We start from the raw sequence: 25,906 nt of genomic DNA, 5'->3' as shown, positions 1-25,906 counted from the left end.
CATATTTATTTAAAAGGCTTGTAGCATAGAAAATGAGAAGTGAAAACCCAAGTATTAATTAACTAATGTATTCCAGATATTATATATGTGTTTTCATACATGCTTTTTATTTAAACCTTACAGAACATTATTCGGATATTAGTGAATAAATTGAAACTCAGCTAAGTACCTTTGCTGACATATCAGAGCCAGTATTTAAATCCAAAACTATGTCACTCTGTAGTAGGCATAGTCTAGTCTAACAAGGAAGCAGAAACCACTGTACATTCTTCAACCTAAGGAAACTTAATACAGGGAAATTGATACGCAAGGGATGGAAATGCTCAGCAGCCACACAGGCAACTCAGAAATAGCTGTTTCTGAAGATACCTATCTCTGAAGGCTCACTCCACCTCAAGGCTGCAGGAAAATAAGAGTAGATATCTTGACCAGACCCCAAGATACAGAATTCCCAGTGGAAGCTGAAACCATAGAGGAAAAAAGGGTAGCTGGTTGAACCGGAGAACATGGAGGACATTCAGGGGTTGCTACAGACGCTGCCTGAGGTAAAGAAGGAAAAAGAACAGTAGAAATACGCTTACTTTTCTACCTTCTAGTTTTCTGTCAGTGCCTCACATTGGTTAATTTCACTCAGAAATCAATTGCTAAAGAAAACCTGGGAAATGTACTTGCCATGACTCAGTGCAAAAGAAAAGAACAGGAAATTGATTTGAGAGTAAACAGGCAAATTCCAGCACAGATTCCAGGAGGCTACATAAGCACTATACAGTGGGCAGTATAAGCAAAGACATACAGGTGAGAAAGTAAGAAATATATTCTGGAATAACAAGCAGTACAATTTAGCTGTTGCATATAAATCATTTGGAAAATTAGGCTGGAAAAGTAGAGAAATTAGACAACACTGGGAAATACAGGGACTGGGCTAAGTTATTAAAATTTAATTTATTGAGAAGACAATTTTGACCAGGCATATGTTGCAATTGGCATGTTGTTTAGAAAACAGTAATCTGAAAATTACATGTAGAATGGTCTTGGGAAGACTGGAGAAGACTGAAAAAAGCCGTCTAGCAAGGAAGAAATTGCACTAGTTTAGGGGATAAATGATACAACAATGTGGCAAAGACCTGTAATTTATTGTTCATCTAATATGCACCAGCTACTGTTCTGCATAATTTATATATAAACATTATCCCAGCTGATTATCATGGAAGATTTTTCAAGGTAAACATCATTATCTGACATACAGACCAACTGAGAATCGGAAAATTGAAGTGAGATTTCAACAGTTACATGCTGAGAAAAGTGACAGAGCTGGATCTAAACTACTAGTAATGAAAGGCACGAAATATAAGTATTTTGGAAGTTCCAAAGTTGAATATGACACTTGCTACCAAAGTTGGCATATGTTACCATGCCAGATATCAATTATCTATTTTTTATCCTTAATGTCTCTGAATGTTAATGCTGAAAAACAGTTTTTTTTGTTGATAGTTTTGTTATTTCATGGAACATAGGATCTGTTCCAAATTGCCATGAATTTTCCCCCCTTTTTCTCTTGTTAGGTTGAATTATTATTTAACTTGCAGCTCTCATGCAATAAATATATTTTGTGACCAACATGTTTTTATACAGTAATGCCTTCAGACTATATTTGAATACTCCATAAAGCAAAAAAAAAATGTTAACATGGATATCAAACACGGACTGAATTCCTGAATTTTGATTTTATATTGAAATGATTTGATACTGCCTCCACATCAGTGCTTACTGTTTTCTTCAGTTTTTGTTAACTTCTGTTTGTTAATCAGTTTCAACTATAGGACATTAATGCTTCTTTTCTTGAATTTCAATAATTTTATCTCTTCTAAGTGAACAACCTATCACAGTAAGTTATCGGTTTGACATGTGTACTGATGTGCATTTATTCATTGCAGAGTATTTTCATATCATCTTTGAAATTCTTAGTAACTCTTGAAGTGATAATTACTTTTAAAAAACTGTGAAGTTTAAATGTTCTAAGTAAATTAAGTGAAGAGTATGAAGATTAGTTAGATATTTTGTTTGAAATCAACAGTCATTGTTTGGTCTATTTTTTGTTTATGTATTGTTATTTTGTCAATGAGTTTGTAGCCTTATGTAGTCACTAAGGGCTAAGTCACCCCAAAATTAGAACTATCTAATATAGAGAGATCTGAATTTGACAGCTTTCATCCATAAAAACAACTAGATGCTACTCAATCTTACTTCTCTAAATATCAGTTGAAAATTGGTCTTGTTCAACCATCATGGAAATCAGTATGGCGATTCCTCAAGGATCTAGAACTAGAAGTACCATATGACCCAGCCATCCCATTACTGGGTATATACCCAAAGGATTATAAATCATGCTGCTATAAAGACACATGCACACGTATGTTCATTGCGGCACTATTCACAATAGCAAAGACTTGGAATCAACCCAAATGTCCATCAGTGACAGACTGGATTAAGAAAATGTGGCACATATACACCATGGAATACTATGCAGCCATAAAAAAAGGATGAGTTTGTGTCCTTTGTAGGGACATGGATGCAGCTGGAAACCATCATTCTCAGCAAATTATCGCAAGAACAGAAAACCAAACACCGCATGTTCTCACTCATAAGTGGGAACTGAACAATGAGATCACTTGGACTCAGGAAGGGGAACATCACACACTGGGGCCTATTATGGGGAGGGGAGAGGGGAGAGGGATTCCACTGGGAGTTATACCTGATGTAAATGACGAGTTGATGGGTGCTGATGAGTTGATCGGTACAGCACACCAACATGGCACAAGTATACATATGTAACAAACCTGCACGTTGTGCACATGTATGCCTTAAAGTATAATAAAAAATAAAAATAAATAAAAATAAAAGTAATATAAAAGGGAAAAAAAAGAAAAATTGGTCTTGGAAACCTATGGCATTTTAATAATATGAGTCAGAGACTGAGTCAGAAGTATTGTTAGTATAAAAATGACTCGTTTTAAATTATCATTGTTTAGTTCAATCTATAATAACCCAGTATTTATATTCTTGCAATGACTTCCAATATCATTCCTGTTTCTTCTAAGAATATTAATCTCTTGGAGAGAATAGGTCATCACTGATGGATCACAGTGCTGTGTAGAAAATAGGCATATTATTCTCAGTATATTTGACTCGTTACTGCCCATATGACATAAAAGCCCATATTATTGTTGTTTCTGTGAATATTCATCCTCATGAAACGTTAGGCCAAAACATTAAAATCTTTTATACTTTCTGTATAAAAATTTTTGCAATAATCCAGAGACTTATACTTTCCAATTGATAAACGCTTTCATTGTTCTGACAATTTCTTGTTCAGATTTTTTTAGTAGGTGACTTTTCTATGATTTTTGTGTATACAAGTTCTTTTTTCCCTGTGACATTTGCAACCTTCCCAAATATTTACCAAGAATTCCAAACACCATTTAAACTGATAAGAACTAAAGTGAAAAGGTATCTTGTAGAGCATATGAGCCCTTAGAACCTTCAGGCCATAGAGCAATAGATTAAATGACCTCTCAAGACCCCCTCCAGTCCTATATTCTATGGGGACTGATAAACCATAGAGATAGCCAAACAAAGGGGATACAATGAAACTGGTTCTATTATCCCAGCATTTAATGGTTTTCTGTGTGTGAAGTTCAAAGCTGAAAGTTTCAACAAAGATTCCACCAACACAGTGTTTCCTGCACTTACCACTTTACTGCTTACAATACTTTCTTACAACATTTTTTAAAAGGCCAAGAAAATGTGCTTTCTTTGTAATTCCAAAAGTAGTTTAAGTAACAGGAGATATTATTACAGATAAAAAATATGATAGTAAAATCAGAGTAATAAAATTGGATTTGGGATTGGTTCTACCAGATCAACCAAAGGAATACAAAAAGGGCAAAAATATGATTTTTAATAGGCAGAAAGAAAAGCAAATTTTGAGTAGAAGCATACAAGCCAACCAAATAAAAAATAAAGCGGGAAAAGTAAAAGGAAAGAGTAAATGAAATAGGCTGAAGGGTAAATTAAAGTATGTATGTTCAAGGGCTGTGCATACCATCCAGAAATAAATATGATTTTAGTTAGAATAAAAAGTCAATGTGGAGAATGAGAAGAATCCAAAAACTAATCAAAGCAAAGAAAGAAGAAAATGTACAGTATAAAACATGAGGTAGAGAGAAGCACTGAGATGACTGAATGAAGTTGAAAGTGTAAAAAATATGATAAGAAAATTAAGGGTAGAAAATGAAAGAAAGATTGCACAAGAGTTTGAGATAAATCAGGATCCTTTCAAGTAGAAAAGTAAGAAGGGGTCAGGGCCAGAGATAATGGGACCTCCATGAAATGGAAAGTGTAATTTATTCACTGAACTGGGGGATACTGCTATCAATTTTAATGACTTCTTTGCATCAGCTTTCAGACTAGAGAATAGAGAAAAGATATTAGCAAAGAGACATTTATTTGCATATCTCAGGGAAAGAGGATGAAATAAATATCAAGCTAGGGCAATGATTAAGTTATTAAACTGTTTTATTTCTGGAAAACTACAGAAAAAAATTAAAATTCAATCTAGATTTCAGAAAGTAGCATCAATAAATAAGACTTTTCTCAGGTGCCTTGTAAAGCTGCATAGACTTCAAGGAACTGAAAAAAGAGCCAAGATTTCTAGACTCACTTATTTTCGTACCTACAGTTTGAAATAATATCTTGAAAACATAATAGTCTGGCAACTATGCATATAAACTTAGACAATCACAGAAAGCTTGATTAGCTTTCTCTGATAGAATTGTGGTGTGAATATACACGCACACCCACATGCATTAATTTAAATCCATTTTACTCTGCTATGAGAAGGAATAATTTTTCTCTTCCAGGAAGCTTTTTTGCCTCCACAGAGTAGAAGCACTCATGGACGTCCTTGAGGCAGTCATTCATACACCCACTGCTGTGTGAATGATGAAAACACACACAGAGACAGGCAATGGAGTACAGGGCATGCTGTAGCCATCACTGCCTCATGCTGCCTAGCAGCTTGAAGAAGCCAAAAGCCTCACATCAAATTATCCCAGCTAGAGTTTCATACTTATCCATATCCTGATGGGGAATACTCATAAAAAGCATACTTTCCCCATCCTAAGCAGTGTACAGCTAAGTGATTCGTTAATGAGTATGAAATCAAAACATCATCTACCTCCACTAAAATAACTGCTCTTACATTTGTTAAAATTTTGCATGATTTGATCACACATAATCTTGTTAAAAATCTCTACCTCTGAGGATATCATAAAGTGCTAAAGATGGAACTGATCTCAGCATTGATGAGTTTGACTTCACAGGAGAATGCAAGCTTCCTGGGAACTTACTTCATTGAATGCTTGCTTCAGCAGTTTCTGATGGACATCTCAGCTGGATCTCCACAGTTGTGAAGATCTTGTTTCTCATGCAATATGAATTTGACTTCTCTGAAAGGCACAAGAAACTAAGCCTGTGTTTATCTAGATAACGAGTGTTCAAGTAATTAAAGTAGTAAATTATCATGACTCTGAGGGCGTAAATGCAATGTAAATGACGTGAGCGGTAGCATAAGACTCAGAAGACCTAGCTTCTGTATTCTACTGTAGCCAAACAACATTAGGGAAATTTCTTGAATGTTTCCAGTGGCAAGTATCCCAAAAGGGATATAGAAAATACAATAAATATTATAGAATCTTTGAAAGAAGAGAATTCACATCTGGCTCAGATAATCAGGAAATTGTTGGCATTGTTGATGGGATTTAAGGATAAACCAACTTTGATGTAGAGGTGGAAAGCCAGATGATATTCTTCATAGATCAAAGAGCATAAATTAAGTCACAGATTTTGGGAATGCTCCAGATGTTCTGGACAAACTACTGAACTACAAGAACTAAAGACAAGTGGTGAGGAGGCTTGAAAAGTAATTGGAGGATAACTTTTAATGGAAATTGCATGCCAGGTTAAAATTATTTAGCACTTATTTGGTAGGAAATTGCTAGACATTATATTTTAAGCAAAAGATATCATGTTTGATATGGTTTGGCTCTGTGTCTCCACCCAAATCTCAACTTGTAGCTCCCATAATTCCCACGTGTTGTGGGAGGGACCTGGTGGGAGATTATTGAATTATGGAGGTGAGTCTTTCCCATGCTGTTTTCATGATAGCGAATGAGTCTCAGGAGATCTGATGGTTTTAAAAACAGGAGTTGCCATGCACGAACTCTCTTTGCCTGCTTCCATCCATGTAAGATGTGACTTGCTCCTCCTTGTCACCTGCCATGACTGTGAGGCTTCCCCAGCCATGTGGAACTGTAAGTCCAATTAAACCTCTTTCTTTTGTAAATTGCCCAGTCTCATGTATGTTTTTATCAGCAGCTTGAAAACGGACTAATACAATGTTCTAGGAAAATTAACTGAGGATGATGTGCGGATTGGTGAAGCTATTCTAGGCCCGAATTCTGGTGGTGTAATCAGTAATGAGGAGAGACTGGCTGGCTGCAAAGTCATTGTAAAGGAAGAAGGCACAGGACAAGGGAAGTAAGTGTATAAAAGGCAAGGGTCAACTGGATGGGGATTTGACGATTACCTGGAAATACAGTGATATCATTCATACAAATAAGATTATTAGGTGTAGGGACAGGAGAATAAGAAGCCTTATTTGAAACTGTTGAATTTGAGGTGATGATCAAATTTAACAAGGAGAAATGTACATTCTTTTATACTGTTATATTGCCGACAATAACTGTCCAACTGCTATTTTTACTCAACACCAACCAAAGTAATGATCCTTTAAATTATAAAAATAACCATAACTTTAAAATATTGACTATTAAATAACTTTCTAGCTACAGAACCTTGTTGAGGGATTAAGAAAAAATTATTTGAGGGGGAAAACGGGGGAAAGTTCAAAACATTTACAAAAAATACTCTAAAATTGAAGTGAATAAAATGTGATACAGATATTCACTTCAATCTAATATTCACAAAAATAATGTAAATCTTGAAACTATCTAGATGTAATTTAAAATCCACTACTATTGACATGTACACTCAAGTTCAAATGTAATTGCCTTGGAAAAAGATTACTTCCTTCTCACCTCTGACCCAGTCTCTCATATCTCTATTTGTTTTCTGAACCAAACATCCAAAAATCTTTGAAAGACTTCATCACAGAGTATAAATGTTTTCTTGGTGTGATTCTGGCTGTAGAAGTGCTTGCATTTGTCAATTTAGGAAGCTGAGAGGGCTGAAAATTGGATCAACTGTTTTCTACAGAAATAAATTCTAAGAAATTGCGTTAGCAGGTTTCAGCATTCAGCATGTCTATAAAGTAAACCTGATCTTCATCTTACTTTCATGCTGACTCAACTGTGTCAATTTACAGAAATGATCATCACCTTTAAAATGACCCATTCAGTAATGTAAAATTCACCATTTATATGATTTGGCATGATTTAGTTGACATCAACTCTGACAACTTCTATTGTTCTATTTTTATTTTACTTTTGCCTCTTATTATGTAATATAAATTTAAAATTATCACTACAAAATTTCTAATATGAAAGATGTGTGTGGTTCATCTTTTGTGCATTCAGTACTCTCTTTTGAGGTGCACCTGAAAAGTGGAAGAAAGAAATAGAAAACATTTAAAACAAACGGAGTCTTAATTGTTCTCAGCAATCCAAAAACTTGATCAGCTTGTAAGACAGGCTTCAATTAGAGAAGAGAGGCCCTTCTTTTGTAGATGAGACACCTCTGAAACTACCACTCACTGTCTGAAGCTGCCCCAAACCAAGCTGACCTGATTGAGTGTGAAGATCAGTATAATTGCTGTAATACACCTCGAGTAAGATACAAGCTCTTTGAGTCTCTGGTTTGCTTATCTGTAAAATGGGCATGTTAAGGCTTCCATGAAAGAATAATTTGTAGTGAAATATAGCAAAATATAGAATAATACCTGCTACAAAGTAAGTGTTTAATATAGTAACTAAAAACAGTTAATAAGTAAACATTCCACTAATCAACTTTTTGGATGCATCAGCTTCATATAAACAGCCTCATATACTGGGTAGTAAATGTACTGATTTTATTTGAACCGAAAGTTGTTTAAAGTATTTTATAAAAATCTTAAGTATATCCATAAGCTGTGAGGGCAGTGTGACATTACAAAAGAGAGAGAAGAAGGCAATTTGCCCTCTTCACCCTACCAACATTGATAAAATCGATCATTGACTAATCAATAGCATTTCTGACAGCCTTTAGGGCACTTCAACACCTGATCTACCTCCTAACTAACTTGTCAGCTGCTACTGCAGGGCCTCTATTTATCTGCTACAAACTGAGACAGTTATAGCATGATTCCTAACCTTTCATTCTGACCCTTGGCTGGATGTTGCTGTCTTTATTATAGTGCTGATAATAAATCTGCTTTTCCTTCATAATTATTACTTGCACATCAGAATTACAATTTTTGTTTTGAAGACCACTTTTTAGTTGAAGAAATTGCATGAGCTCTCATGGATTATGGGTAGCTTTGATTGTCCTTGAGTTAAAATAGGTCATCCAAAATGTTTGCCACAGATTTTAAGATGATTTTGAACTTAACATTACTTTATAAATCATAACAGTATCTATCATACACATTTGAAAGCTATCTGTTAAAAGGTCATCATGTTGTACAACACACATTCACACATGAACATCGGTATTTATAAAGGCTCTTTGTCAAGACAATGGGTTCAAAGGTCTTTTGCAACTAAGAGAGCTCCTCACCTCTAGGTCCTCACTTGACAGTTTGGGTGTGTGCATTAAACCAACAAGAATCTCAGAGAATCTAAAATAATGTCCCTCATCCACTTTTCTCTACAAGCAGTTTGGAAATCTGTGAACACAGGTTGGGTTGTGAACAAGATAGAGGTGCTATGCCACTTAGGCAGTTGGAATCTGAGATGCCAGATGCCTTGAACATTAATAGACAGTTTCACACAATTTTTATTTTTACCGGGCACTCTTATATGTAAATGACCTGTTAAAATTTATCTCATTCTGAGATATTGAGTCCATTTAATATATAAATTCAAAGTATTTAGGGCGGGTTCTTAATATATGCTGAAGTTTCCAAAAATGTATCATCATGTAAAAAAAAAAAGGAAGATTGTATTTTGCTTTATTTTAAATATTACCAAGAGTTTGCCAATGCTATTTACCAACAGTTTATCATTTGAATAACAGGTGATTAAAGGCAAAGTTGTACATAATAATAAACATGCATGTATCACTCATCATCTGTAACTGCCATATTCATGGTATTTAGACATACAGGTGCTAGCCTCCGGTTACTTAATCTTCCATTGTAGTCATGACCAAGCTTTTGCAAATTAAAATATATTTATTAATTAAAGATTTTTTCTATTGCATTTCTCCTGTATAGTTAATACATTATTTTTTGTTTAATCATGTGTATTGGTAAGTGAAAATATGTATGCATTTTATTTCAGAATAATAGGAGTTATTATGAAGTAGTTATGAAAATGATGTGTTAAGCTGGAACCACTGTTCTAGAACAAATGGCATTATTTCCAATTATAGTTTTGTAATTAATAAAGCTTCTCAGTTTCCTCTGATCCAGATAATTTACATTTGTTTCATCAAAATATGGATGCTCAGAGCCCATCCTAGTCCAGACACCCATTTCCCTTTTGCTCAAACAGGAGTGAACTGATGTCTGAAGAGACAGGAATGGAGGGGTTCTTTATAACGCACACTCCTGCAATAGCATCCTCTGATAATGGGGTAACTTAGTCTTAACTAGTAGGGTATGCACAGATGTTTCCCTACCTGAGGACAAATGTAAGTGAATCAAATGAGTAGCTGGTTATGTGACACTATGCTATTGATACACTGTATTAATTATGTAATAACACAACTATGACATAGTAACACAACTCTAGGGAGTCTCAAATATGTTATCAGAAAAAAATGGCACAGTCTGGAATTGTCACTGGAAAGATTGTCCTCTACTTTTGATGTTGACAATAATCTTGAGTTGCAAACCTCAGAAATATCTAGGAAATTTGGGGAGAACCACAGTTCATTTATTGAGTCTGAAAAAAAGAGAGCAAGAAAAAGCCTCTTTGGGATTTTCTAATGACAGGGATTTACTTGTAGAGGTAAGTAATCTGAGACGTTGCTCCAGAAACTGCTAAGAGCTGATGGTAACCCCCATGTGGAGCCATTGCCAACACAAGTTTCTATACTTCTGGACCTATACACAGGGAGCCAACCCAATCAGGAGACCCTGCCTCTGTTCTCCTGTACCATTGGATCCGTTACTGGGACCCAGTTCTTAAATCACTTCCAACAAAGGTAAAATAGGATACTGGGTACCCCACTCCTAAGTTCCTCATTACAGTTTTCCTCATTCTGTCACTCTTCCATCTCAATCAAGTCAGAAAAGCAGGGATAAAGTGCTGATTCTTCATGTAGTTATCACCAGAGGTCCTGAGTAAAACACACCCTGAAATGTTTGTCTTGGACTCTGTTGAGTGAGCTCTTTTACTTCCTCTCTACTCATTTTCCATTTACTGTGTATGTGGTGGTGTGCTTGCCTCTGGGATCTAATGTTGGATTTAAAAAAAAAAAAAAAAACAGTCACTGTCCAAGCTCTTGTGGATCATGAGACCTAGTGTAGAAGATCGAAATTAACTCATAAATAAAATGAAACTGCAACTGTAATAAAGGCTACAAAGTGAAGGTGCACAGTGCCCTGAGAGCATGTAAAAGAGGATTTGATCTAGTTAGTGAGACAAGGGAAGATTTTTATATGAAAATAATTGAGCTGAATGTGGAGGACATGTAGGTGTTAAATAGTGTAATGGATGTTCTAGACCCCTGCCCAGACCTCCCTTTTAGGACTGAGGCATGAATTCCCACAACTCTTGGGAAAATCAATGTAGAGGGGAAGGGAGGAATAGGATAAAAACCTCTCTGGCATCTTTAGGCATTTCTCATCTTCTATCTCATAATACCTAAGATAGAGTTAATAATACTACCTCAAAAATTGGGGGGAAATTAAATAACATATATGGGGGTCAAAAAATTAAATAAATTAAATAAGACAGTGGGTCATTTATGTAAGATATAGTTTAGCATCATTGTAAAGAGCGTGGACTTGATGACAGACTGCCATAGCTTCAAATTCTGACCATACCATGTACTCAGTCCGTGAGCCTGGGTAAAATAATGAAATGTTATAAAATTTTCAATTACATGTTTGCTAAAGGTACTGTAACTCAGCATATAGTAGCAACTAACCACTTAACTGGGATATTAATATCAAGTAACTTAAATTATCAACACTTTTCTTTATTATTCATCTTAATATTTTAGTGCCTAGAACAGCATTAGAATTTCATAAATATTTTAAATGAATAAATTATGATTTCCCACAAGCAATTTCTTCAGCAATACTTATTAAACATATTTATGAAATGTCTGTGTGTCAGGGCCTATTGTACATAATATTTCCCTGATACAACTGTAGAATTAGTGGATACTAAAGATTATCAAAGAGGAGTTAAATAGTAATGTGAAATTCATGTTTCTTTGGAAGGTCATGAGCTTCTAAAAGAGGTCAGTTCCAAGATTTTAATAATTACACTGTACATACCTACTCATACTGTGTGTATGAGTCTGTTCTCATGCTGCTATGAAGAAATACCTGAGACTGGGTAATTTATAAAGAACAGAGGTTTAATTGGCTCACAGTTTAGCGTGATTAGGGAGGCCTCAGGAAACTTACAGTCATGATAGAAGACCCCTCTTAACAGAGCAGCAGGAGAGAGTATGAGTGCCAAGCAAAAGGGGAAGGGGAAGCCCCTTATAAAACCATCGGATCTCATGAAAATTCACTCGTTATCACGAGAACAGCATGGGAAAAACTGCACCCATGATTCAGTTATCTCCACCTGGTCACACCTTGATATGTGGGGATTATTACAATTCAAGGTGACATTTGAGTAGGGACACAGCCAAACCATATCACTATGTATGATCTTATAGGCTTTTAAAACACTCTTTCTAACTTTGTTTTTTACTCTGTTTATATAGAAGTATCTTGTTCAAAAAAATTCGTGAATTATTAGTTAATAAGTTTTTACAAGTTGCAGAGTGGCAAAATATATCTGCTACAGATAGCAGAAGATATTTACAAAGCTGTATCTATTAAAAAGTTTTGTGCTATAAATTTCATGTAAAATATGGCAGTATCGAATCAGAAAACTCTTCTAGAATATCTCTTTTGATCTACCAACATTTCTTTATGAGCTGTCAGCCAGGGAGAACACTGTCAAAAGAATACAGGTAGGAATTGGTCCTCACTCTCTCCTATACAGACACATTTAAAACAAAAGCTTGAATAGTAATTTCTCTTTCAGGTAAAGCAAAGAAACTGTTTCCATAAAAAAAAGTATTTGAGACCTTAATAATCAACTTGAAGAGAGTGTATTGGAAGATAATATGATATAAACTTCAAAATACTCAAAGAAAATAAACTGTCCAGGTTAATCTGCAATTCATTTTGTCTAACATAGCTACAGAGCTCAGAATCAGCCATTCTTAACTGGAAGGGGTTTACTTTCATTTAATTTCATAGATTCAACATTAAAAGCAGTAATAGCTCCTAGTTACTATTTAGTGCCCACTACAATTTGAGGGACTAATATTTTAATGCTGGGACCAGCTGCCTCCTCCCAGAGAGCGCGACTTTACATCTGACACATTAGCAATATGTATCCTGCAGTAGGCGGTTAGTTCTGGAACAATATTATTAACATTATCACAAAAGTAAAATTCAAGCCACAATGAGTCTGTGAAAGATAAGGATGACTGACAATATGTCATTCATTTCAAAGTCTAGACTTGCGAGATAATTGTTTCTTAATTTCTTTCAATAACTTTCAATAACCATAGAAATCTCAGTAATGTTTCACAGCAGTGTACAGCATGAAGAACTAGGAAAAATTCATTAGTCTCCCAAGAGCCACAGAAAGAGCATAATGACAGTGATGCTAAGATTGAAATTTTAGAATAACATAACCCACTGATTCAGTCAAATCTCCATGAAAAAATACTTTCAGGCCTATAGTTTCGCAAAGTCCTGGTAGAAACTGAGAAAGCACATCTAGGACACATTCATTTAGAAATATTTGTGGGTCTCATAGTAGTGTTGATGCCCCTAGCTTTGCTCTACAGAATTACAAAAAAAAAAAATGTATGAGGACTGTCTGCACTCCTTTGAATATCTAAAATAGTTGAACAGAACTTAAAATTACCACACATTAACAACTGAAAAAAATTTCTAATAATAATAATAATAATGAGGTTATATTTGCTTTGAGTTAACTGCATTAAGTACCTTAAACACCATTATCAAAGGTTTTACATCTATTTCTTCATTGCTACAGCTATAGCAAGAATGAGGTAGGTATTCGCACTATTTTACAGACAAAACGTCTGTGGCTTAGAAACGTTAATAATTTGTCCAGAATCATTGTTAAACTGGCAAGCTAGGATTTGAAGCCACATTGTCCAACCCCAGAATTTTTACTCTTAAATATCCTTGAGAAATTAATAGGGAACTAGCATATATACTACATATATATGTATATGTATGACATAATTGTAGAATATTAGTTCAAATATACATACACAATTTATTGAAAAGCTCTATTGAGAGAGATTTTTATCTTCAATTCAGAGAATCCATCTTCCTTACATCTTCTTTAATATCTCTTCAAATTTGTTTCTAAAGAATCGATTTCTAAAAAGTAGAAGTAATTCAAAAAATTTATCTTGACAAGTGAAATTCCTAAGAAAAAATATCTGTAGAATGCTTATTCTTGAACATATTTTTGAATATGTTAACTAAAACTACATTCGCAGAGATCTTCCTCGGTTATCTACTGTAGCAATTATATAGAAAATAAATTATAAGCATAGGGAGATTATATTCCATTTACTTGAAACACTATGTAATTATTTCATTCTGTTATACCAAATCTACTCAGTAAGTTAGAATAGACTCAACTTGATGAAGTATGTAATTTGAAATTCTTAAGTTTGTAATTTAAATGATTACTTTCTGCTATAATCTGCTTAGGGATTTTTTTCATTTGTAAAAGCTAAAACATTTGGCTACCCAAACACAGCATCAACAGAACTTGTCATGCAATCCTTTGTTTATTAATCATCTTCTACTGATAATCTAAATAATGATTAGTCTTGCCCCAGTGAATTCTTTACTCATCTAATGTACATTTAGTTTAATCCCTGTTACATATTCTGATTTGTCATAATTTGAGAAGTGAAATGAGGAACAAGCCTTTCAAAAACTAAATTGATTAAGGCAAAATAAAATATTTTAAATGTAAGAGAAATTGCAAAAAATATATATATATTTAGCAAAAGCAAGATGTCATGTACAATAGAGAAATGCTCATGCATTTTACAGTCACTAATCTATAAAAATCATAATTTCAAAACATTATTCAACCAGAAGATTTCTTTTCCATTTTGATATATAACCTCTTCATTTTCTTATTAAATGTAAAACTTGTACAAACCACAATAATAATAATAATTTGTGTCATTAGTAGGGCAAGCTTTTTTCATGCAAATAAAATTTAAGAAAATATTGGAGCAGTCAAAATATTCAAGAAATATATTTTTTAAAATACTTTTCAAAAAGTCACTATTGTTATTTGTTAAAGAAGCATAGTTGAATAAGCAAAGTTGGTAAACTCTGCGACAACGTAAATTTAGTTTAGCAAACAACAGTTTTCATTTTAGAGTAAACCAGCCTTGTGGATGTTGCTAAATCAGCTCTGGACTCCTTAATTCTCAACACTCCTTTAACCTGTGTAGACTCCTTCATTATACAGAACGCTTCATCTCTCTAATGCAACTGTATTGCTTTCTATTTTTTTAGTCATGCTCATAACAATCCATCTTCCTTTTTCTATATTTAGTCTATTTTTATACTCACTTTAAAAAAGAAAGTCTCTTCACAAAATCAATTTTCTATGATTCTTGTCAGGCAAGGCCTAACCTCTTTTTTGTTATTTTGAAATGACCATAGTATGAGAAACAAAGGGGTAGAATGAAAAAAAAAAATAAGCAAACTTTTTATAATGTTTAGAAATCCTCTATTGTAGAACTAACCACCTGCTTGGTTAATACAATTGTCCTTGCCTGTTTAATTTGATCTGTGAACCTCCGGAGCAAGGACCAAACCCTTCAATATGGTTTATGAAGTGTTGGGCTCACTCAGCACTCAACAAACAGGAATAATGAAGACCTTGACCTTTTACATTCTTTTCATCCTTAGTATTTACCAGATTTCATTCCATTGCTATTATTTGTTTGAATGATTTCACTGAGTTTGGAAAGAGTGCATAGAAAGTATTGTATTTTCCATACCCTGTCATCTCATATCATGTATGAAATACACTCCAGAGGGTAAATTATTATGAACATTAAAAATAATTCCAATTTATCTTTTTTCACTCATAGTGGTAATAAAGGCAAAACAACTGTTCAGGAAAATTGTCCTGAACAATTATTTTGCTTTTCCTAAAGTGTTGGCTTTAATCACAAAGTATGTAGATGCCTAACACACACCTTAGTCAAAGGTTAAGTGAGCAACAGAATGTAAATAGATCTACAAAATCTATCATCACTATTACAAAAATTGTTTGGTATGGCAAGTCTTCCCTATGAAATGTTTACATGCCTTTAAATGAGAAAACAGTTCTGTTAATTATGATCAATAGGAGTATTCATCTGGAATTGATAATAATGGCCCAATAATAATATGTATAATATAAGAAATATAATAATATAATATTATTTTCTTTTTATACTATCTTTCATCTAAAAACCCTACCCTTATGATTATGTTATATTGATCACAGTAATAAATATATCTTGTGTTAGCTGTTCTATCGTTTCATGCAAATAAGACACAGTATCCTTCTCTCAGAGGATATTGTGTCTCATTTTATAATTGGTAAAACTCCCCCAAGGATGGGTTCATTTGTCATTGATATCTCAGTGCTTAGTTCAATGCTTTAGACAGAGACAAGGCCAAAAACACTTTTGTGGAATTATACTGACGTCATTGAAATGTTTTTGTACAACTTTTAGGACACCCATACACCCATGAACTGTATACCTAGTGCTTCATTGAAGTTATGGGTTCAGGTTTTCATCAGCTCACATGAAAAGCCTCTGAGTATAGCCAAAGAATGGCAAAAGTCAAATTCCCATAGGGCACAGGCAAATATTATATATTTACATACATAATTAATGCATAAATTAGTGAAGAGCATAGCATATTAGATAATAATGAAAACTGGCCAATTGGATACCATGATTTCTCTAACATCAAGGCTGCTACTTAGCTTCAGCCAGGTACTGCCATGTAGTCTCACATGCCCAGAATTGTCAAATCACCTAATGTAAGAGAATCTGCAAATCCAGATTTTTATATAAAATCTCAAAATGTTAAAGTTCAGGAATAATTAAAAATATTTTAAAATACCTATTCGGGCCAAAGAAAGTACATTGCTGGTTGTAACTAGCTCCGAACCACAACGTTATGATTTCTTGTGAACTACAAAGAACATAGAGTAAAAGTTCTGAATATCTGGGTCTCAAATATAAGCCAAACTCCTTATATTTTAATGTTCTTATATAACATAAATATTGGATTACATTATTTTGTAAGGTTCCTTTCTTCTATAACTACTTATCTCTCTATTATATGCAAGAAAAATGTATGAAATTGAGGCTTAGGCCATAAAATGAGAATGTTTACTCTCTAACCCTTGGAACACTCCAGAAATACACTGTATAGTGTATCATAAAAAGCGGCAGGATAAAGTTATGGGGAAACAGAAAAGAAGAGTAAATTGGATGCTATTATACAAGGAAGTTCTGTGGTAAGTATTTACAAAACATGACTGAAGTCAGTTTTCCTGTGGCAGGAGGAAATTTATACAGTCAGTGACAGAAAAGGTAAGATTACTTGGAGGACTGGTGAGGAGTCTGTTTTGGTCATTAGGCTTTAGAAAAAGAAGGTCAAAGGATTTATTCTGAAGAAGAGGTTTAGGGAATTGGCAATGAAACTCAATAGTAAGAGATATATTGTCAACAAAAGAAGTAGGAGAGAAAAGTTAAGGACAGGATTGTTGGAAATGCTAGAGCCAGAAAGAAGTGTTTTACTTATGGGATAAGGAAAGTCTTATTTAGAAGCAATGTCTCCAAATAAATCAGAGGTAAAGCAATAACAACAGGGGCCAGCTAAGTGATTTTAAAAGACTCACTCAAAGTTGGGAGGCCTACAAAAATAGCTTATTTGGGCAATTTTGAAGTTTTAAAAAATTGACAAATCTGCAATATTATTTATATCAAAACATGATGATTTCTTACACAAACCTGAATTATTTTGGATTTTTTCTTATAAATTAAGAATAATATTAAGGATAATTCAGAATTCATTAAGAATAACTGAGAGCAAACAACATATTTCCTTCCAATTTACCAACTTTTATTCTCTTAATCTTTTGAATTTAATTTTGAATTAAGAGCATAAAAAAGAGTTAATAGCAAAGATAAACACACATGTTATTTGAGGAGTTACAAAGAAAACTATGTTAAGTTGGTAAGTAACACAGTTCTACACTGCGGAAGAGGAAATGAATCAGAAGAAAGTAAAATAAGCCCTGTTGATTCACTGCCCACCTATGTTTTGGGAACTTTGGGTATTTATGATATCACTACATTTTAGAAAAGAGAATGCTGAGGATCAGAATACTTAAATAACCTGCCTAAATTCCTAAAGGGATTGACGAGAATTTGAATCCAGATTAATTGAACACCAAATTCTATACTCATAATTGTTCCTCTGTGTTGTCTGCCTCTAAGGTGAGGAGATAAACCATTATTCCAATTCTCAAAATGTTTTAGGTTAAAATGCTTTCAGGCTTTTGTGCTTTCTGTTCTCTATTTTCAGAATTCCAGTCCTCCAGATCCTCACTTAGCTCATTTCTCTTCATCATCCAGGTGGCAATTCGTTTGTCCCCTTCTCTGATAGCCTTTTTGAATCTGATGTGTGCACAGTGGGTCTCCTATTCCACTCACTTGCTGTCCTTTAGCACTGTTTCTCCCCTCAGAGCACTTTCTTCTTACAGTAACTTTTTTTCATTTGTTTACTTACCTGTACTCGATCTTCTTCCTCTAGAATGTAAACTGTGTAAGCGCAGTCTTCTCATCCATATTGTTGATCCCTGTAAACCCAGGTTTTAAAATCATGCCTTGTGTATAGTAGGCACTTAATAAATTTGTGCCGTTCCAGGAACAATAAGTACTTTTCCAACCTTGATCTTTTTTATCATTTTTGAATAATAGACAGCTAAACTGATAATTTTGTAACATTAAAAAAAAGACTAATCTTATCCTGTCAAATTTTTAATTCCTGTGGAACTAAGTAAAAGTTACTGAACAAGGGTACAAAATCCTTGATGAGCTTTATTTCCATCCTTTGTCATGATCCCTCCCACCAAACAACAGCACAATCATGAGGTGTGGCCTTCAATTGCCCTCAGTCTGCTTAGTTCCTTGACCACCCCATTGGCCTTTCATTCTTAGTGCCTTGCATGTCCCTACCCCGGAAGCACCCAGCCCTCCTTTGCCTAGAAAACTGCCAATAATTCACACCGACAAACTCAGGGTTTTCTCTCCTCTACCCCAGAACTTTGCCTTCATTTCAAGCATACTCATGACTTTATAACACTGTAATAGTTATTTTCGTGTTTGTCCCTCCCATCCAAAATTTGAGATCCTCAATGACTGGAATCATAAAATAACGGACTTGAAAAGGACAAATGTTACTGCAACATGCCAACCTTGATGACTGCTGCATTTCATCTACATTTTCAACTAAAGTGATCACTAAGAAACCAACACTGATATTCATAATAAAATTCCCATTTTTTGTGTGTCTAACATTAACTTAAACAATTTTTTTCTGACTACTATTTACCCATGATTTTTAAAAGGCATAAAGATCGCTATAATTAGGATGAAATAGAAAAAACCAATAGCAATATGCAAATAACATTTATGAAGTGAGTTAGTCATGGAATTTCTTGAAGCCTTTGATATATGGCAAACCACAACTCGGGAATTAAAACCACAGTAGTCTTAAAATGTCAACAAAGCCCAAAGCAAGACAACCCTACTTATTTTAAATAGTATTTGATTGTATATATAGGTGTATGTGTATGTGTGTGTGTATTGGGGGGGAGTATGTATATCAAATTTTTAGCTGTACTAATTAATCTTTCTATTTTAGAAGAGACCTTCTCCGTGCCCCTAAAGTATCTTTAAGAATAATCTTAGCTGTGGCTAATAATCTTCCTATCAGTTTATCTTAAAAGAATCATAGCGACCCCTACTGTCCAAGTTGATAAGCAGATATAGCTTTCACATTCCCTGGGGAACTTTCAAATGCAAATTTTAACTTACTGCTTACAATCTATAATCAAAGTCAGAATCCCTTGCTTCACTTTAAACTCATTATTAAAATTGGATTAAAAAAAGACATTTGATGAAAGTTCTCCAATAAAAATGCATGTACCTAATTTGGTCTTACTGCATATTCTGCTATTTCCAGCATGACAAGAATTTTTTTTTGGTAAAATTATAATAAGCAAAGAAAAGAGGAACTGAGGTGAAGTGTCAACTTGACAGTAAAATAGACATTTGAACAATTGCAATTGGTTTTCAATGTAAAAGAAATGCAGAAAGATCTGAAAACAGAATTGCCTAAAATCACGATTTCAGTAATTCTCTATTTTAAAGGCTTAGAAGTACTGACTTCCTTTCACAATTTTCCAGTTTTAATGGACAGTAAAAGTTAATAGCTGGCTTTACTGTAGATAATAAAGATTTCTGTCATTTGTTGAAGTAGTACAAATCAATATAAAACCTACAGACTGCAGTCACAACAAAGACCTCAGTATGGGGCTACCAAGAAAAATGACTTCTCAAATTTTCATGAAAAAAAGTTATAAAAGAAGCTGCTCTTTGAACTGCTAGAAATCTATTCTGCTTTTTTAGATAATGTGCCTTAATTGGACTTTAAAAAGTCCACCTTTGGAGACCTTAAGAATTTTTTGGAACTCACTTAGGTTTTAGTATTGAATGTATCTTTTTACAAGAAGAAATGTACCATGTTGACTTCTATTAAAAATAAAAATACTTAAATTTTTAAAAACCATTTCAACCAAAATGGGTTTCAAATAAAAACAGATGGGCTACATATTAAAACTATTTCTCTAGAAATCTGTGACTGAATATATGGGATCAGTAGAGGGTTGATTTATCTGTAAATAAAATTAATTTACAATAATGATTTTTTCAATTATTAAAGTAACTATAGTTTGGATATAATTTTTTGTAATTATTTTTATTTTTTATAATTTTTTGAAATAATAATTTTGTAATAATAATTTTTTGTAATAATTTTGTAATTATTTGTAATTATTGTATTATAAGATAGATATGCCCCAAATTTTGGAAACAGCTGAACAAACTCCGAAATGTAGATGAAATGGAAATAGGAAAATCTTAAACATATAACGTAACATCTCAGGCTAATCTGGTAAAGAGTAGTGTTGGCTTCTGCAAGTATCCCCCCTAAGTAAATAAACAGTTGATTTGATGCATTCTGTCTCTATTTTTAGCCTTGATATTTAGAGATCAACAGGGCTTCTTCAGAGGAGAGGAGAGTTCTGAAAAATCCATGCCACAATGAACTGGGCTAAATTAGGATTTGATAGATTGGGGTGTACACAGCTTTCGGAAAAAGAAAGGGTAAGAGAGACAATGAGATGGGAAAAAATACAAACATAAATGTACTCTACATAACTGTTACTAAATGCATTTATTCAATGTGGTTTATTGGTTTCTGCTTAAATTATATTGATCATTACAAATATAATATCATACTAATTTTTCCTCTTACTATCATTAAACAAGACCTGTCATAAAGAAAAATGCGAACTCCTCAAATTTAAGACAGCTTTGATTTTACACCAATACACAAAATTAAAGTAACTTTCCTGTTTAGCAATATATATTTCAGGTGAAAGAATATTATTAGCAAATATTACATTATTTCATAAAAGTTATCAAATTCTTATGTTAAAATTTGTGTCTATTAAAAGGAGGCCCGAGAACAGAAAATTCACACACTTGCTCTCAGCATAAACTTTAGTAAAAAAAAAAAAAAATCCATAGACAATATACCATCTGTCTCCTAAACCATGTGAAAAGAAAAGCTTTGAAAATCCAGCCGCTGCTAATGTGACATGTTGAAACATTAATCACCCCCTTAGGCCAATATAATTGTAGCTCCATGTTAATTACCTAACAATTAACAGCAGTAATTTCCAAGGGGCAATCAATGAATTAGCTTGTGATTTTCCCACAGATTTCAGTCCCACACTGCCAATCTGAATGCATTTCAAACTCCTCACCGTGGTTCATCAATGACACTTCTGGTGTACGGAATAAAAATTCATTTGCACCCTTACTAATTAGGCTAGAATATATCCCTATGTGTATTGCAAACTCTATTCACTCGCACAAAATCTCTGCCACAGGCATTTTTCCCCATTTAAAAATTCATCTTCTATTAAATTAGGAGGTCACCTAGCAGGAAAATGTACTAATCAAGATTTTATCACTAACGAATTAAAGGTTTTTAATAAGCAAGTTTAATTAAGTTATCCTAACAAGTGATAACAGCTATTTACAACTTAGGATGTGTGCACGTGCACTAGAGCATGGAGAATTTGAAATCATATTTCTGGATTTCAGTAGATGCGGCATATCCATACTCACATGGAAGTTGGCTATGTACATATATATACACAATCGAAATCATTTGAGTGGAGGAGCTTCCTTAAAGCAGGAGTTAGTTATCTGTATTTTATATGTCAAAAGATACAGAATATTTGAGTCAATAATATACTATCTTCTTTCGACCCCATATTATTCTTGGTGTCAAATACATAGATGTTTTGATACATTTTATGCTAAATATGTACACCTTGTAGTTGATTATCACCACTTGAAATCAAGATTAAAAATTGTGTTTCCAGAAAGCTATATAGTTGACACTTGAACATTGGGGCTAGAGATGCCAAACTCATGGGCAGTCAAAAATCTGGGACGGGCGCGGTGGCCCATGCCTGTAATCCCAGCACTTTGGGAGGCCAAGGCGGGTGGATCACGAGGTCAGGAGTTCAAGACCAGCCTGGCCAAGATGGTGAAACTCTGTCTCTACTAAAAATACAAAAATTAGCCAGGAATGTTGGCAGGCACCTGTAATCCCAGCTACTTGGGAGGCTGAGGCAGAGACTTGCTTGAACCCGGGAGGCAGAGGTTGCAGTGAGCCGAGATCGCGCCACTGCACTCCAACAGAGCGAGACTATGTCTCAAAAAAAAAAAAAAAAAAATCTGAAAATCACTTTTGGCTCCCCTAAAACATAACTACTCATGGCCTACAGGTAACCAGAAGCCTTACCAATAACATAAACTGTCGATTCGCACATATTTTGTATGTTATATGTCTTATATACTATAAATTTACAATAAAGTAAGCTAGAGCAAAGAAAACGTTATTAAGAAAACCATAAGGAAGACAAAATATATTTATTGTTAATTAGGTAGAAGTGGATCATCACAAAGGTCTTCATCCTTATTGTTTTCACGTTGAGTAGGCCGGGGAGGAGGCAGAAGAGGAGGTATTGGTCTTGTTTCCTCACGGGTGGCAGAGGAGAAGAAAATTTATGTGTAAGTGAGCCCACATGGTTCAAACCCATGTTATTCAAGGGTCACCTCTATATTAACAGATAAAACTATTGTTTTCACCTAAATAAGAGATGATACACACAAACTTCTGAAAAAATTTGCTACTCTCCAAAAAGTAAAAATAAGACATGTGTATGGTGTGTAACCATCTATTTCTTTGGGATTCTTAGTGAATTTGCTAATAGTCTGCTTTTGCCTTTATTGTTGCTATGTACACCCACAAAGATTCTGCTTCTTGAAGTATATCCCTTATTAAAATTAGGAACTATTTTAGTTAAAGGAAAAGATAAATAATACAGCAACAACTAAACTACAACTCGACACCCATAGGCAGTTCTGCAGTTCCACAATTGAATTCTTCTTCCTTTAAAAGATTCAGCCATGAGATTGACGAATCTATGACTCATTTTATTCATTAATGAAGCACACACCACTCTAAATAGTATGTTTAATATTAATTTCAAGAAAGTAAGATCACAAATAAACATTTCACGTTATTCAATGGTGTCTTAAAATCTGTTTGAGGTATATACAAAAGCGCGAGCTCAATGTTACCACTTTTAAAGGTGGAGAGGAGACAGAACTAAAACTATGCAATGATCAAGAGCAGAAGCAAATTCCCCATTCCAGTGTCTGTTCACAATGATTACTAAAGAAAAATATATGAGGGTACAGATAATTGTAAAAGACTCAAAGAATACAATCCTGAATATTTTCACATGCAAATCCTTTCACTGCCAGACCATCTTTCTTTGGCAAACATTTAACACAGGTTATGACAAAATCTTGTTATATGGGCACCCATCATAAAAATTTAGAATTTTTAATCTCAGGAAGACTTTAAAAGGTTAATTTAAAAATAAAAAAACTGAAGCTAAGTGACATAAAGTGACCTATTCGTGGTTATACAACCAGTTAATGGCAGACAGAGATTTACTGACCTGTCAGGCCTATGCCCTTTATACCACATTATGCTGCCACACTGTTAGTAATGTCATTATTTTAGTCATTAATGTCATATTTAGCAATAATTAATACATTTTATAAAGAATTTTGGGAGTTAGCCTCCTGGTTCTCTGACCCATTCATTCTTTACCACCATTAACTGCTAAGTGGTAACAGAAAGACCACCAAATATACTTCTTTACTCCTGCATAAGAATAAATGTCCAAGAAATCCTCATTACTGACTTTGAAGGTATCCCCTAACCTGGTTTTAAATCTCTATTATCTATGTCTATTTTCACCACTCCCTAACGCTCTCTATATAAGCATTCTTTTTCTTTTTCTTAAATGTAAGTGGACAGCATTCAATGGCTTGGACATTTTGAATGAAGAATAAAACACCATATCCCTTTGTTGAACTTTCTTTAACAAACTCACTCACACAAAAAATTTCTAGGGATCTCCAATGATGTACAGCAGTTCTTTAATTTTAATTTTGTAGTTTTTGTTTCTGATTTTACAAAATAGTTTTGTTGTATATCCACAGACATGTCTACATCTATGCTTTAATTTTGTTATCCCACTTTCCTCTGTTTCTATTTAAATCCAACGCATTCTCAATTCAAATCCAGCACATTCTCAATACTCACAGGCTCCACAAAGTCTAGCTTCACTCCTTTAAGCTTCTATGTTTTTTTCTAAAACACTTAACGGTACTTTTAATAAGTGTATGTCACAGTGAAAACACTGTCTTTCAGTGCTTCCTCTTATTTTTATATCAAGGTAGAGTAATTGATTTATATATCTCAGCTCAAATATCACCTTTTTAAGAGAGCTTATCTAATACGACCAGGCTAAATATTTTTCTGGCCAAAGTCCCTACTAGTTTCATTATATATTTTTATTTTAATTTCATTTAAAAATCTGAAATCATCTTGTTTATTTATTTACTTATCGATTTAGTGCCTTCCCCCATATAACATAAATACCATTAGTAAAAAAGGATCTCATCTACCTTTTTTCCTACTGTCTTCTGCACCTAGAACAGTACCTATCGAAAAAGCAGGCATTCAATACGTATCTGTTATATATTGAGTATAATTAAATGACTAACATTTGAATCTCTAGACTTTAAAATTTGGCAGTTGCATAGTAGAAAGAATCATATTACCTGGCTTCAAATACTGAGCCTGCCATTCATTCTTTCTTTTATTTATTTACTCACTCAACAAATGTGTGGTACATAACTATCGTGCAATGCTGGGGATAAGAAAAGCAAGAAGTCCTACAAACCTGGAGCTTAGCTTTCTCGAGGGAGTCATATTAACCATGTAACTCTCAATACTAATGCGGAAGTGCAATTCTCACAAGTTCCTTAAAAAATGAGTACAGATGCTCCTCGACTTACAATGAGGTTATATCTAGATAAACCCATTATAAACTAAAAATATTGTAAATTCAACATTCCCTTAATGAAACGGGATAGTTCCCTTGACCCCTTTGTGAGACTCATGAAGGGTTGGCTCATTTACTCAGCCCACACCTCTCAATCCCTCACGGGAGGGGGAGTGCAGGTGAGTGGGCACAGAGGCCAGGATGAGTGCTAGCAGGAGCAGAACTCCTTGTGGGCCCACAGCTGGGTCTAGGGGTTGTCCATGCCCTCCAGCACCCCAGAGGGAGTGTATTATAGTGCGCTTTTTTAGTTTTGCCATCCATGTATGGCTTAAGTGTTAGACAGCTCAGTGGAGGGTAAGTGTGACAGCCTCTTGCACCCGCACCTAGGTCTTCGTCTGGCGTCTGCGAGGAATCAGGCCTCATGAATGAATGGAAGACAGTACATGTAGAGGATGTTATTGCCAGTGAAGGTGGCTCTCAGGGGATGGGGAGCTGGAAAGGTCATGGAGTGGGAAGGTGGTCTTCCCTCGAGTTTGGCTGTCCCCGGCCGACCTCTTCTGTGAGGT

Source organism: Macaca mulatta, chromosome 8 (genome assembly GCF_049350105.2).
Source record: "Macaca mulatta isolate MMU2019108-1 chromosome 8, T2T-MMU8v2.0, whole genome shotgun sequence".
Lineage (NCBI taxonomy): Eukaryota > Metazoa > Chordata > Mammalia > Primates > Cercopithecidae > Macaca > Macaca mulatta.
The sequence above is the reverse complement of the archived record's forward strand: the minus strand, read 5'-3'. Positions refer to the sequence as shown.